Raw genomic sequence first — 15,479 nt, 5'->3', positions numbered from 1 at the left:
AGTACTTCTGGATGTGTGTTTTACTTCTCCATATGAATCTATATTCATATAAGTTTCAAGAAACTGACCCCCCCCCCCCCCCCAAATAAATAAATAAATAAATAGTTTGTACAGATATGGAATAGCAGAAGTTCTTATTGGTGTTAAAGGAATTGCAAATTTCAGCATGTTTAAAAACCGTAAAAATCAGATAAACATTTTTTCTTGTCCCCAGTGTTCAAGACAACATGCATAAAGAAATACTACGAATGTATCCCTGTCATGTCTTAATCCCATGTAGTTTTAATGCCATAAACCCACAGTATGTTCCACATTTTTACGATCCCAAAACAAAACTTTTTTGGTGCAAGAATTAATGCATTTTTAAAAAATTGTTAGGGAGTTGCAGGAAGTGTAAAGGATTTCATATCCGAGCAGTATGCCTTCATACCTTGGATTATTCATACAATATGCAACTCGATATTTCTAAGCCAACTCAAGAGGATTTAACAATAGAGCTGCAGCTGAATAATTAACTTTCTATGACACAATCATATAATAATTAAGATTTTCAAAAGAGTACGGTGTAATATTATTGTCCTGGTTTGGACTGAGATAGAGTTAATTTTCTTCATAGTGGCTGGTATTTTTCTCATAGTGGCTGAGAATACAGTTGGTAACACACGCTTTAGTTGTTGCTGAGCAATGCTTGCACAAAGTCAAGGACTTTTCAGCTTCTCATACTGTCTTCTGTCATGGTTTTGGCTAGGATAGAGTTAATCTTCTTTGTAGAGGCTCACACAATGCTGTGTTTTGGATTTATGATTAAAATACTGGTAATAACACTGATGCTTTTAGCTGTTGCAGAGCAGTGCTTGCACAGAGCCAAAGATTTCTCTGTGTAGATTTAGAACTTAATGGCATGGTTTAGTGGTGGACTTTAGCACTAGGTTAAAGGTTGGACTCGATGATCTTAGAGGTCTTTTCCAACCTGAATGATTCCATGATTCTTTGATTCTCACACTGCCCTGCCAGCGAGGAGGCTGGGGGTGCACCAGGAGCTGGGAGGGGACACTGCGAGGACATCTGGCCCAGCTGGCCACAGGGAAGTTCCACGCCATGTGGCGTCATGCTCAGCTATAAGAGCTGGGGTAAAGAAGTGGGAAGGTACTGAGCTGTCTGCTGGGGTTAAACCACAATACCCTGCCAGCGAGGAACCTGGGCATGCACAAGGACCTGGGAGAAGACAGAAACAGAACAGCTGACCCCAAAATGGCCAAAGGGATGTTCCACACCATATGGCATCACATGGAACGATAAAACTGAGGGTGGTTGGCTGGGGGGCCTGATGCTGCTTGGTGCTGTCAATCAAGAAGAGAATGGTGAACAATTGTGTTGTGCATCACTTATTTTGTATGTTCTATTATTTTTATTATTTTCTCTTCCTTTTCTGTCCTATTAAACTGTCTTTATCTCAACCCACTAGTTTTATCTGTTTCAGATTCTTGATCCCATCCCACTGAGGTGGGGGTGAGTGAAAAGCTATGTGGTGCTTAGCTGCCTGCCAGGTTAAACCACAACAATTAAACATTGTGTGCACTGTTGTGCACACCTAAGCTAGTGTCCAGTGTGCTCAGTGCCTCATTCAAAGAGATGTTTTAGTTTGCATTAAAATCGTTTCTGTAAACTCAACAGAATACTTGACCAGATCCTCGGTCCCCTAATCTTATACTACAGCACTGCACACTATGAGAATAAAGCAACATTTCTTATTATGGACCCTTGTTTTCTTAGGAATGGATCTCTTTTATTTGACAATGTCATTATTAAAATCAGAAAATTATCAAAATAAAAATAAAAATGACTGTACCTTATCACAAAGAAATTTTTTATTATTTATTTATTTATTTAAGGACAGATGCTCAGAGATTAAGAAAAATTTTAGTTCCAACATCATTGAGGGCATATGAGGAGGCAAGAACATGGTGAAGTTTTGTAATGTATTATTTTTATTTAGATTTACAAAATGCTTTTGGACTCCTTCACCAAGGGTTGGAAAGAAATATATGCAGCCATGGCATAGGAGGTAAGGTCAATGCATGGATAAATACTCGGCACATAGGGAGCTGGGACACATAGGGTTCAAATAAATTGATAGTTTTGGCCATGGATAGTGGTCATCAGGAAAGAACTGAAGAGACTTGTGACAGAACCTGTAAGGATGAAAATCAGTATCTTTACTGAAATAAGACCTGAGTATCCTCAATGTATTCATTACCTGTAGTGAGGAAGTTTGTTGTTCTGTCAGCCAGGAGGCTGAAATATGACTGTGAAGAATGGCAGCCTTACAAGACAGAGTGACTGAGCAATAAAATGGCATATGTAATTTGATGTAGACAGACGAAGTGATGCAAGTAGGACAAAACACTCCTTTATTTCATGTATGAAGTTCTGAACTGATCATTAACATTCAAATCAGGTTAAAACACATTTCCATGGAAGCATCATCTCTTTGTCTAGCAGCAATAAAATAAATAAAAAAGTGAACAAAATATTAGGAATTGTTAAGAAAAAGATAGAGAGCAAAGCTGGAAACATCCTAATACCACTGCAAATTCATGATTCATCTACATCTGTAAATAATACTGGTCACCCTTACCTCAAAAAGAAACTGGTAGAATTTGAAAAGGTTCAGGTGAGAGAAAAAAGGGTTACCCAAGAAGACAAATAGCATTTGATGAAAAAAATGTGTAAGTTATGCCTCTTCAGATTAGAAAAGAGATAACTTATGAGAGATATGATAAAGGTCTACAAAATCAGTAGTGCCACGAAGAGAGTGGATGGTAGCGAATGAATGACTCATGCCTAACACTGTCCCTAAGTAAGGCACATCAACATTAGTCTCTGAGGTTTGAAAGAAAGAAGACAGAAAGGAGCAAGTTTCAATGGGAATTAATGAACCCATGAAACTCATTGTCAAATAATGATTTAGATGGATTTTACAGGGGTTGGAAGAAGAGAAATTAAGGGTTACTTAATGTACTGAAATCACATGTAGGTCAGGGCCTTCCTTATCCACAGATCATTGCAGGCCAAGGGACAACTGAAAGAGAATGAATGTCAGGTGTGTGCTCTATGTTCTTACTCTCCCTAGGCACCCAATTACTCTTTATAGGCATCCCCCAAAAAAGTGGGTAGTGGTGAAGGATAGCTAAATAAGAATCAGGGAAGAAAAACAACTGAATATGGGGAAATGACAAAAGATTACCAAAAAAAAAAAAGACTGAGGTTGAGGTTAAAAATACAGAAGTAGTGTAATAAAGGATACTACAGGACAAAAGCAAGCCTGGACAAAACTTCTTTCTCCCTGAAGGCATGGAAACACCAGGGAACAGGACAATATCTGAGCAGATATGTGATGTGACAGCTTCAACTGTTCAGCTCAGCTGAAGCATCATCTCTGTTTCAGCAGATTAAAATGTAGCCATGGCAGCTATACAGCATCTGGAGTTGGTCTCTGGACCTTCACCTATATTCTTGTGGCCTTCTTTGAAAATTGGTACAGGCATAAGTACAGAGTTATAACTTGTCCTCAGAAACAGATTTTCTTTGCACAACTAGCACCTAGACTGACAAATCCTAGCTTAATATTGGTATCCTCTGGGAATGGGCACGGACATAGCATAGTACTTGTACTGAATGAAGGCACAGCATAGGACAGATCAAGGATAAAGAAAAGGGCTTCACAACACTCCAAATATGATAAAACTAGAATATGGATAACAATGTTAACAACAACTGAAAATTGCAGACAGCTATCAAATGCAGTTTGCCACTAAAGCAGATCCATTTAGTGACTTGATATCAGCTGAGAGCAAACGACAGTTTAAACAGTACTCAGTGCTTTGTCTTTCCTCAGATCAGCTCATTACCATATTTTAACTGTCTGCTTATCAATGTTCTGTTCTCTTTTCCTGCACAGGGTGTTGCCTTTTTACCAGAGAAACCGCTTGATCTCATGAACATTCATTTGAAATTTTATTTTTATTCTTTAGAAGAAAATTATTGGGTCCAAAAAAAAGTTCTGCTTTCTTGCACTGTCCTGTTTTCTTGTTTTCAGAACACAATACCCTATGAGCAGGTATTCCCCATAAGGATGGTTTAATTTTTTAACATTAAATTTACTTATCTGAAGATATTTCATGTTATATAAGATTTTGATTTAGCAGAGTTATACAGCAATGTTCTGAAATCACAACAAAAGCCTAGTATAGCAATTGCAATATACAGTTGAATCACTGTTTCCAGTTGATTTCTATAACTGGTCTCTGCATGTTCACCATCACAAGGCTGGGTGTCCCCAGTCACCAGGAAAGAACACATAGGTTGAAGCCAGCTCTAGCCTGTTGCTCTGTTCAAAATTCATTTTGTTGTTTGCTCAGTTTTTATATACTGTATTGGGCTGAACCACATACACATTTCCCCCTTGCTATTCTGCCTAGCTCAGAAAGACAATTGTACCTTTTTTATTAATTCAGGGAAGGCCATTTACACAAACAGCTGATCCAAGTGATATGGGCAGACCCTTTTGTCTTAAGTTCAGCTTTCTTTACAACAGCTATGGCCACTCCATATTATCTTCCCTGAGCTTCAAGAGCACACTGCTTGTGTCCATTTCCTCTAAGCCTTCTTCCATTGTGGGGGTGTGCTGGTAGGTTACACTAGTACAGGAAATATACTGCGTATACACTCCTACATAAATAATAATACAGTAAAAGACTGTAGTTATAAACTCTGTAAAAAGCTGCAGCTATAACCCTTTTGTATTTTTCCTATGGTGTTCAATTCAAAGCAGTCTCAAGGCTTCTTCAGTGCATCATCTTGCGCTTATTGATATGACACTCATTAAACCAGCATGAGTTATAATAATAGACACACTAACAAGTAAAAGATAAAAAGAGACTATTTTAGTCACTGAACCAAAGCCTGTTGTTTAATAACTGAATTTTGGCTAATAATAATAAGAAATCTTGCAGTTCTATCAACTGAAACAGCATGTGTCAAAAACAAAAAAAATCCTTTTTAATTATTAATGACATCCTAAAACTTTGCTGCTTTGATTACTGTGTTAATGAGTACTTACACCCTTAAAGAAAGGATTAATGAATAACAGCCATAAGAATTTCAGGTGAACTTGGAAAAGGACTTCGGTCAGCAAGCAGTGCACTATATTTCTTGAAATCCTATTTCTTTGAAAGTATTACCTGAAGTATTACCAATCATTGTATATTCTTTTCTTGCATTTGAAAATATTCAGTATTTGAAATTCTGGGGTAAAAAAAAAAAAAAAAAAAGAGCATATTTAGTATGCCATTTAAATAAAACCAAAACTTTTGAACCTTTCTTATGTTGGCAGAAGCTGTTAAGATGAGATAAGGTCCAAATCTGTCTTCTATAATTCAGCAAAATGTGACTGAAGTGTTTACAGTGAAACACAGCAGATATACTTTAATTGCAGGTAGTGTTTACTTTATAGAAATTTTAATATGTATGGAATTCAAAGACACTAAAAAACAAATATATTTTAATTCCAGGACCTGTGGGAGTCAGAATCAAAAAAAAAATCAGATGATTTTCTGAACTTCTGAACTTGAAAACTGAGTGTTGTGGTTTAACCCGGCCGGCTGCTAAACACCACACAGCCATGCGCTCACCCTCCCCCCTCCCTCTCTGGGATGGGGGAGAGAAACGGGAAAGTGAAGCCTGTGAGTTGAGATGAAGACAGTTCATTAAGACAAAAAAATAATAATAACAATAATAATAATAATAGTATTACTACTAATAATGTGTACGAAACAAGTGATGCACAGTGCAATTGCTCACCACCCGCTGACCAATGCCCAGCCTATCCCCGAGCAGCCGGCCCCCCCCTCCACCCCAGCTAGCCACCCCTATATATTGTTCAGCATGACGTCAGATGGTATGGAATACCCCTTTGGCCAGTTTGGGTCAGCTGTCCTGGGTCTGTCCCCTCCCAGATCCTGCTGCACCCCTAGCCTGCTCGCTGGCAGGACAGAGCGAGAAGCTGAAAAGTCCTTGGCTTGGTGTAAGCGCTGCTCTGCAACAATTAAAACATCAGCATTTTATCAGCATTCTTCTCATCCGAATCCAAAACATAGCACCCTACCAGCTACTAGGAGAAAATTAACTCTGTCCTAACTGAAACCAGGACACTGAGTAGGATTTTATTTAATTAATGTCTTATTTATAGGTAATGTATCTTAATATAAAGAAAATGGTATCAACACATAGGTAATATAACACATGGGTATCAACACAATGGCTTTATAACATAGGTATCTGAATGAAGCAAGTTTGGAGGAGGATGTGCATGTCAGTACATTTTAAAATGTGGTGTGGATTTTATTTTTTTATTTTTTAATTTTTGTTGCAAAATGATCACCAACACAGGAGAACCCAGCCATTCCATGTATACTTTCTAGATTTATATCTTAAATTCATGAGAGTGGGATGCTGCTCAATTTGTATTTTACCACAGAAATGTCCATTTTCCGCCTACAGTAAAATGCTGAATAAATTAAGAATTAGAATAGGAAGTGCAACAAAAGTAACAATACATAGCAAAATATATAGCTTGTTTTCACACTTGCAATTAAATGTTATTACACTCAAGATCTTGTTATGGGAAAATGAGAAAAAGGCACAAAGCACTGTCAGTCTGACTAATGTTTTAATAGTCATAGTCAAAATCACCTAACTAAATCAGAAGTCTTCACCGATAGTAGAGTTTTAGATTGCTATAAAATGGATACAGAAAAAGCCCACTTTGTATCTACCCAGATTTTTTTAGTTTTATATTCTTCTATCATACCTCTTGGATGCTTTCCTTTGACAGTTTCTGTCTTCAGAAGAAGAACAAGGGGCAGATGTTCAGCATCCTACCTTCCTTTCCAGGAAAGCAAGAATATTAACCAGGGGAGGGAGCCAGTCATTCTTCCTTAGTTATGGATCACAGAATCATAGGACTATAGAATGATTTGGGTTGGAAGGGACCTTAAAGACCATCCAGTTCTACCCGCCCTGCCATGGACAGGGACACCTTGCACTAGACCAGGTTGCTCAAAGCCCCATCCAGCCTGGCCTTGAACACCTCCAGGGATGGGGCATCCACAATTTCTCTGGGCAATCTGTTCCAGCGCCTCACCACCCTCATGGTAAAGAATTTCTTCCTTATATTTAATCTAAATCTACCTTCTTTAAGTTTAAAGCCACTACTCCTTGTCCTATCACTACACTCCTTGACAAAGAGTCCATCCCCAGATTTCCTGCAGGCCCCCGTTAGGTAGTGGAAGGTCTTGTTGGAGCCTTCTCTTCTCCAGGCTGAACAACAACAGCTCTCTCAGCCTGTTTTCACGGGAGAGGTATACCAGCCTTCTGATCATCTTCATGGCTCTCCCTAGTCTAGACCTGCTTGAACAGGTTCATGCTTTTCTTATGCTGGGGGTCCCAGAGCTGGACGCTGTACTCCAGGTGGGGTCTCACAAGAACAGAATAGAGGCGGAGAATCACCTACATCAACCTGCTTGCTATGCTTCTTTTGATGCAGCCTTGGCTTTTTTTTCATGCACTTTTGCATCCTGGGCTGATGCCCTCCCCCTGCTCCCCAGGTGGTGCTGAAAGCTGCCCCACAGCCTCCCTGTGCTCCCAGGGCTGTGTGCCCCACAGGGATGGCCTGGGGCTGTCAGCCCCTTCCCCCCGGGGCACTCACAGAGCTGAAGCTCAGCCAGGCCAGGCAATGGGCACTGGGCCACAGGGCGCCAGGGAAACCCAGCTCAGCCCCACGCAGGCCCAGAGCAGCACGGCCGCCCCTGGGGCCTGGCACGGCCTCCACCCTGCCTCTCCAACAGCAATACCATAGACACTGGGCTATTACTCATTTGCAAGTTGTTTAAGGCTTATGCACTCTTGACTCTTTTTATCCACTTTCACCTGCTAAATTAAGAACTGATCATTAACATTTGGGAAGTCTATAATCTTTACCTCATCCTGTTGCTTGATTAGATCTAACACTATCTGCCTCTTCATTCTCTTTGCGCTTAAAGGGAAAAGGGCAATGACATGAATATTAACTGCTATAATAGATTTAGCTAAATTTCAGAGCATACATATGCAACTCTACAGACCAGTTAGAGAATCTCAAAATGATTTAAAAAAAATAAATCAGAGATCCTTGACACGATTTGAGTGGTATTTTCCCCCTGAAAAGATGAAGAAATGGAGGAAATAAAGAAGTTGCCTCTCACAGAGGCATATTTTCACACTTTCATTAAAGGGCTTTTAGAGATGAGAATCCCATTCCCAGTTAAAATATACAGCTAAGCATATTTTGCATCACATTGTAAACACCCAGTCAGGCAAGATGTTGGTGAATTTATTGCAAGACATGAGTAAGACATTTTGCTTACATACATATTTAAATAAAAGTTGAAAAAGTCTACATACCAAAATCAAATGGAGCTTAAATACATGTTTTTAATAATCTAAGAAAGTTTTGTTTAAAGGATATTTTTTTTTTTGAGTTTTGATTTTTCCACTTTGTTTTTAAGTGAACCAAAATTACTTATGAAGCAAACAAACAAAAGAAAGCAGAATACAGAGGGGGAACCACAATGGCAGTAGGTCTTGTTAATCAATAATGAAATAATATTAACTCAAATATGTTCATAAATTTAATTTTACTGGCTATAAAACATGAAATATGATTAAATGGCTGAGAAAAGAGACCTATTTCTGCCAGTAAACAATGTATGTATTGCATTTCTAATTGTCCTTTTATTCATTTTCTAATGTACACGCTGGGGAATCATGAGATCTTATTCTCACAGAGTTTCTTTTTGCACAATTGAGTATTCAACATATAATTTATCAAGTGCCACATTATGTTATGTAAGGTTCTGTCAGCCCTATTCTTTCTCTTCCCCTGATTTGGTTATTAGCTCTGTTATGCCCATGTTGAAATTCAAAAATACTTGTCTTGAAGCACATGTTCATACTGAAAATTCAGTCTCTTGCTATATTCTTAAGGAAAAACATCCTATAATGTCTTTCTGTTGCAGTGACAAAGATGAAATCAAATGCAGCAAGAGGAAAATGATTGTGTTATCCGTAGGTTTTTCCCAGCTTGGGACTACAATTGCCTATGCATTTGTCATATTAGTTTGCATTCTTGCATGTATATGCATATGTGGATGCATACATAACCATACATATGTGTTACATACATAACCATCTGTCCTCAGTCGAGACTTCAATTTAATGTATTTTAAGTGACCTTAATTGACCTGTCATTTAAATCAAGTTTCAGAAAGCTCTAAATGTAGGAAAAATGCTGGGCTAGGAAAAATATGTTCTTTAGAGAACGTACATTACAAAAGTATGTTAATTAGAGAACATGGTCACAGAAATTGTCAGTTAATTTGGGATAGTTATATGAGCAAAACATATAGTTTAAACTAATTATATAGGTTCTCTCTAAGGCAGGAAAAAATAAGTGAAATGACATTTGCTCTGGAGGGACATATCTTCTTACTTCATTGACTATAAAGAGATTTGTTACACCTACTTAGGTTAAATGTTTTAATTTTGATAGTTAAAAGTTTAGCGAGATGAATTCCATATTGGCTACCAGAATACTGTTGAAAATTTAACCTAAATAATTTATCTAAGGTCATATAGAAATGTCAACATATTTAATTGAATCTTATTTTCTTAAATTCATGACTGGTGCTCTAATTATTGGCTCATTCTTCCTTTATGTGAAAAGTGACTAAGTAAAAAGTTTTTTATGGTTTTTAGAATGTCTTTGAATTTAGTTGAGAATGTCAGCCATTATATCAGCTCTCAAGATCAGATAAGAAACATCCTCAAGCAACACCATATATTTATCACCTCCTTTGTCTTCCAGTCTTGCAAGTGGAGACAGTAACAGAGAGAGATAAACTACTGAAACTGTGAAAAAATGTTTGTCTCAACAAATATAGATGTTCATGAAGAGGCAAAATAGCTCTGTAATTTTGTCTTTATTTATCATGAGTATGCTATTCATGTATGCCCTATTTACTTGGTGTTGTGTTAAAGGGTGTAGCCAATTAGCCGTTTTAAGTCTGGTTGTATTCAGGGTACTGAACTATCACAGTTATCGATTCACAAATAGCGTAGCACACTCTCACTCTAGTCTCGTTCCATGAACTACCATGGCCACACTTAAAAGAGTTTGGTTGCATTCGATGAGAACCATCACAGCTAGGAGCAATGCAATCTAGTGCAATTTATTACAGCAATAGGTACACAGGTTCTTTGGATTGCTGGCGATAAATTCACTATCTGCAAAAGCGCATTAGCATGCCAAAAGTACACAGGTACACAGCCTGGCTATTAACACGTTAAAAGGCACAAAAACTGTATAGAGATTTCTAAGTTTCTGCAGAGACACTGGGTATAACCAAGTGTTCAAATCTTACCCAAAGGCATCCCAATGAGGAGGGGTGGGGTGGAGTGGGGAGGGGTGGAGAGAGACTCAGCCCATCAACTGATCCCAGGAGTCACAATAGTATCTTCCCTCACATCCCCTCTCTCTTAAATCAATTTATATTATTTTCTATATTTTAGGTGGAGCTTGAGTGACTCTAGTCATGTGTATCTTGGTTACGATTGGTGCAAAGTTTTCTCGCTTTCGTTTAAAGGTATGGGCTCCAAGAAATTCAGAGCGTCTGCTCAGTGAGGGGTTGTCGCACCTTGGAGGCGGGTAGCTTTTGGAGTGGAGGTGTGTTTTGGTGTTACAACGGTATTATAATGAGTAAAGTTCACTAGAGTACAGCATTTTGTCAAAAACATGACAGGTCGTTGGCTCAGGATAGCAAATGTGCAGCCTATTGATCTCAGTGTGCACAAGAACGCTCAAGTTCCCATCTTGTCACAGAGCCTAGCTGTAGTGTCTCTGCTCTGCTCTATGCTCTGTGCTGTTCCTTAGAGTCAGCACACCATGTTCCCCCAGTACGATAGCATCTACAGTTGGAGGCTTAGGGAATATTCAGGTAGTGCAGCTACACTCCACCCTGAAAGCTTCTTCAGTGCTGTACATTTTCTTTAAAATGTGAATATCAGCTTAATTTCCAAGTCTCCTTAGGCAATTATTCCACACTTGGGGGTAAATGTTCTCTGCTCACTCATGGAAATAAAAGATTAAATAATACATACGGAAATGGCTTAAAGTATGGGACTAAGAAGTTGGGAACAACAAAGAGTGTAAAAGAGTAGTATGTGTTATTACTTTTTTAATTGTAGCAGTAGCAAAAGAACTTAAACCTAAAGTATGTTAGGAAGTACTTACGGGGGAAGTTTGCAACTGCACAGAACCAGCTGAAAAATTATCAAGAAAAAATTCCCCAGGGAGATATTTTTTATTTAAAATTTATGAAAATCAAAATATTAATTCTGAAAGATTTTAATTTTAAAAAGATTAGGAAACATTCTAATTTTTCCCTTGCATATTTTCAATTTGAAATTGCATATAAAGGATAAAAGTATCAACAATGAATCAAGAATTGAGACTTTTGAAACATCTTTTTCCTAATTACTGTTTCCCATTTTTTCTCTTTGATTCCAGTTCAGGATTATTGTCCTCAAAACTGAAAATTATTTCTGGACAGATTCATAAAAAGCTGTTAAGATTTTAAAAGGAAATTTAGCTATTAACAACTACCTGCAATTGCCATGTAAAAGCTATGAATTAATTTTCAGTAAATTCTGAAATTTTTTAAAAGAAATATAGAGAGAACCAGGGTTCTTGAACCCATAAAACATCCTTAAAACAGATCTTAAAACATTAAATCTGGGTTAAAAGCCTCAATATTTTTTATATTGCAAGTTACCACATGCCATCTCAGAAATACCTTTTATATTGAGATATCAGCTATATACGGCAAACAGTTCAAAAATGAAAATACTATTTACATGCTTACAAGTCCAATGTTAAACTTTTCAGTATGAATGAATTTTTGAGTTTTCTCAATGAAGTGTCATAAGAACCGCACTATTTTCCTGGGAAAACACAACAACGAAGCAAACGAAAAACAACCGCCCACTCTGAACAACACTTACCTAATGTTTTTCAGTTGTGACAAAAAACGGATGTTGGTATTTCTAAATCAGTTCCAGGAAAAGTTCTTATTTTTAGGTCAGGCTGCCTCACATAATGATTTTAGTTAGTTTTGATAAATAGATAAATAAAAGAAATAATAAGAGACTCACTAATATCCTAATGACCTCCAAATTTGATTCCAAATTATTATATTATTATTACCTTATGATATGCTTTACTTGCAAGACTCCCTCATGATTTGTATAACAAATCACACAAAATTATTATTATTATAATATTAAAATACCATCATATGGCACAAAGAATAAAGTATTTTAGAATAATGCAAACATAGCTTCAAAGAGTTCTGATCTTTTTCCTGCAAGCACAACAGTTCAAGTAAGTGACATTAAGGGAAAACAAACAAATTGGTGGTTTGGCTGTTATAATTCCACAGAGCTTAAATGCCTGGATACAGATATGGAATTGTACAAATAACAAAATTAAAATGACACAAAAAGCAAAAAGTAATAAAAAACAACCAACCAAACACTTTTTTAATGAGAAAAATCAGAAAGATTTATTACTGAGGCCTGCTCTGTGGAAATCACACAATAAATAATCATTTTGGAGACAAAGTGTGTTCTCTAAAGCATATTACTTTGTCTGAATTTTGCTTTATTATTGCATATTATTTATGAATTTAGTCAATGAACTCTGAATTCATTATAATATGTACAAGTTTAGTGAAGATTAGGAGTCCCTTGACTAAGACTGTACATAATCTGTATTTCATATGTGCATAAAAATACTTTGCTTGTGGTGCCCTAAGTATTTTCTTTGCAGTTGATGTCTCTGTGAAAGATGCCTACCTTGGTTTCCTCTAAAAAGCAGGATAATAGCAAGTTTCTCAGTTTCCTCAAAAAATGAAAGTCATTAACTCAAGACAACAGAACACACTCTTTAAAAACATACACTTTCTGGGATTCTGCGTGATTTTATGTCAAATTTCAGTCCAACCATTTATTTAGGAAGTCTCCTCTGCACTCACTTGGATCACTCTAGCAGCCTGGTTTGCCAGTCCAAACAGAACACAGAGGACAGGAATAGCATCACTCATTGTGACAATCCAGGATGTTTCCTTCTCAAGAAAAGTCTCAATATACCACAGTTTTTATTAATCCCAATGGTTTCTGAACAAAACCACTTGTATATGCATAACCTGCAATTTATACAACTTGCATAGTAACATGAAGAAGAAGGAAAAAAAAAACTGGTATGACACAAAGACTGGTGAAAGTACCAGTTCTCAAAAGCAACCATGCAAAAACATCTGCAAACTGCTGTTCAATGAAATGTGCTTAAGCAATATACTTATTTATACTTACATACTTCATATATACTTCAGAACACATAAGCTTATACATAATAGCATCTTGCTTCTGAAAGCTGATGAATCACATCCATAGCCAGACTTAGTTTACTGAGACATTACCTTATTTTCTTGTATGCTCTTACTAAATGTAAGCTAATGGAACATCAACTATAGTAACTCAGACAGAGGCTCATCAAGTCATATCTCCTATTTTTATTTCTTTAGAAATTCTCAGTAATATATAAAATAAAATTGGTATAGTAGGCTACCTCACACAGAGAGAGATGTAGCACTTTTAAACCTATTTAAAATGCAACACCATTTGCGGGGTAATAAAATACACAACTTCAGTTTACAAACATCTTGAAGCATGTTTCTGGCCTGGAAAATTTAATTTTATTAATAGCACGGTACAGAGATGAATACTAACGGTTTTCAGTGATTTAAGAGAAAATGGTCAGGATGGCTAAGCATTGTTAAGCATAACTCAGCCTGAGTGTCCCATGCCTGGCTGTGGTCTTTCCTTCTGTTGTGGTTTAATCCAGCCGGCAGCTAAGCACCACACAGCCGTTCACTCACCCTCCCCCCTCCCTCTCTGGGATGGGGGAGAGAAACAGGAAAATGGAGCCTGTGGCTTGAGATAAAGACAGTTTATTAAGACAGGAAAAAATAATAATAATAGTGATAATAGTACTACTACTAATAATGTGTATGAAACAAGTGATGCACAATGCAATTGCTCACCACCCGCTGACCGATGCCCAGCCTATCCCCGAGCAGCTGGCCCCCCCACCCTGGCTAGCCACCCCTATATATCGTTTAGCATGATGCCATATGGTATGGAATACCCCTTTGGCCAGTTTGGGTCAGCTGTCCTGGGTCTGTCCCCTCCCAGATCCTGCTGCACCCCTAGCCTGCCTGCTGGCGGGACAGAGTGAGAAGCTGAAAAGTCCTTGGCTTAGTGTAAGCACTTCTCTGCAACAATTAAAACATCAGCATGTTATCAACACTCTTCTCATCCTAATCCAAAACATGGGACTCTACCAGCTACTAGGAGGAAGATTATTCTAGCTGAAACCAGGACACCTTCTCATTTGTCAACCTAAACAAAAACAAACAAACAAATAAACAAACCTCCATAAACAAGGACAGGCTGCACTTACACCTGAGCCAACATGTCCTGAGCCTTCAGTCCTTTGGACTAATGATTAACACAGAGCAAACTTAAACAACACAACAAGGTGACATCTGTCAACTCATCTATAATTGCTTTGCTTTCCTATGAAAAAAGTCGTGATAACATTTTTTTGTCACTGACATCAGCAAATATGGCTGAGTAACTCTAGTGTCCATATTCTAGTAAGATTTTTATAACAGAGTGCTCTGTATTTCACAGCAAGATTACATCTCAAATTTAAACTATTCTGGTCAATATAGTCAACTAAAATATGTATTTTTTTCTTTTTTGAAATAATTTTAATACCAACTGATGTAAAAATACGTCTTCATTTGATCTGAAAGAAAACTTGAAATTGAACAAGAATAAAAGCATGTTTAACTTCCTTTTGCTCTTCAAAGACAGCAAGTAAGTCAGAAAAAATATTATTTAAATAAACTAAGTATCTGATAGCCTGGTGTATTGGAAAATCTGGGAGGCCTCAAGTACACTTGCAGCACATAAACTCTTGTGAGCTAGCCTAGCAGGCTTTTTGTTGCCTAAATTCACATCCCCCGTAGGAAGTGTCTGCAACTGACATATCTTCCTTGCATTGCACACCAGGGAAAGTTTAGGTAGATGTGAAGAATGCCCAACCATTTCAGTTTTCTTTGCAGATATGGAATAAAAAGGTATATTTTAGCCTTTTCTCTGAGCTTTACAGTGCAACTGGTTTAGGATTCTCTGTACTAACAATTTCCTTCCTTGAAAAAAAGTTAGTGTTGGCAGACAAGTAGAAATAACTTGTT

This window comes from Cygnus olor, chromosome 1 (genome assembly GCF_009769625.2).
Source record: "Cygnus olor isolate bCygOlo1 chromosome 1, bCygOlo1.pri.v2, whole genome shotgun sequence".
NCBI lineage: Eukaryota > Metazoa > Chordata > Aves > Anseriformes > Anatidae > Cygnus > Cygnus olor.
The sequence above is the reverse complement of the archived record's forward strand: the minus strand, read 5'-3'. Positions refer to the sequence as shown.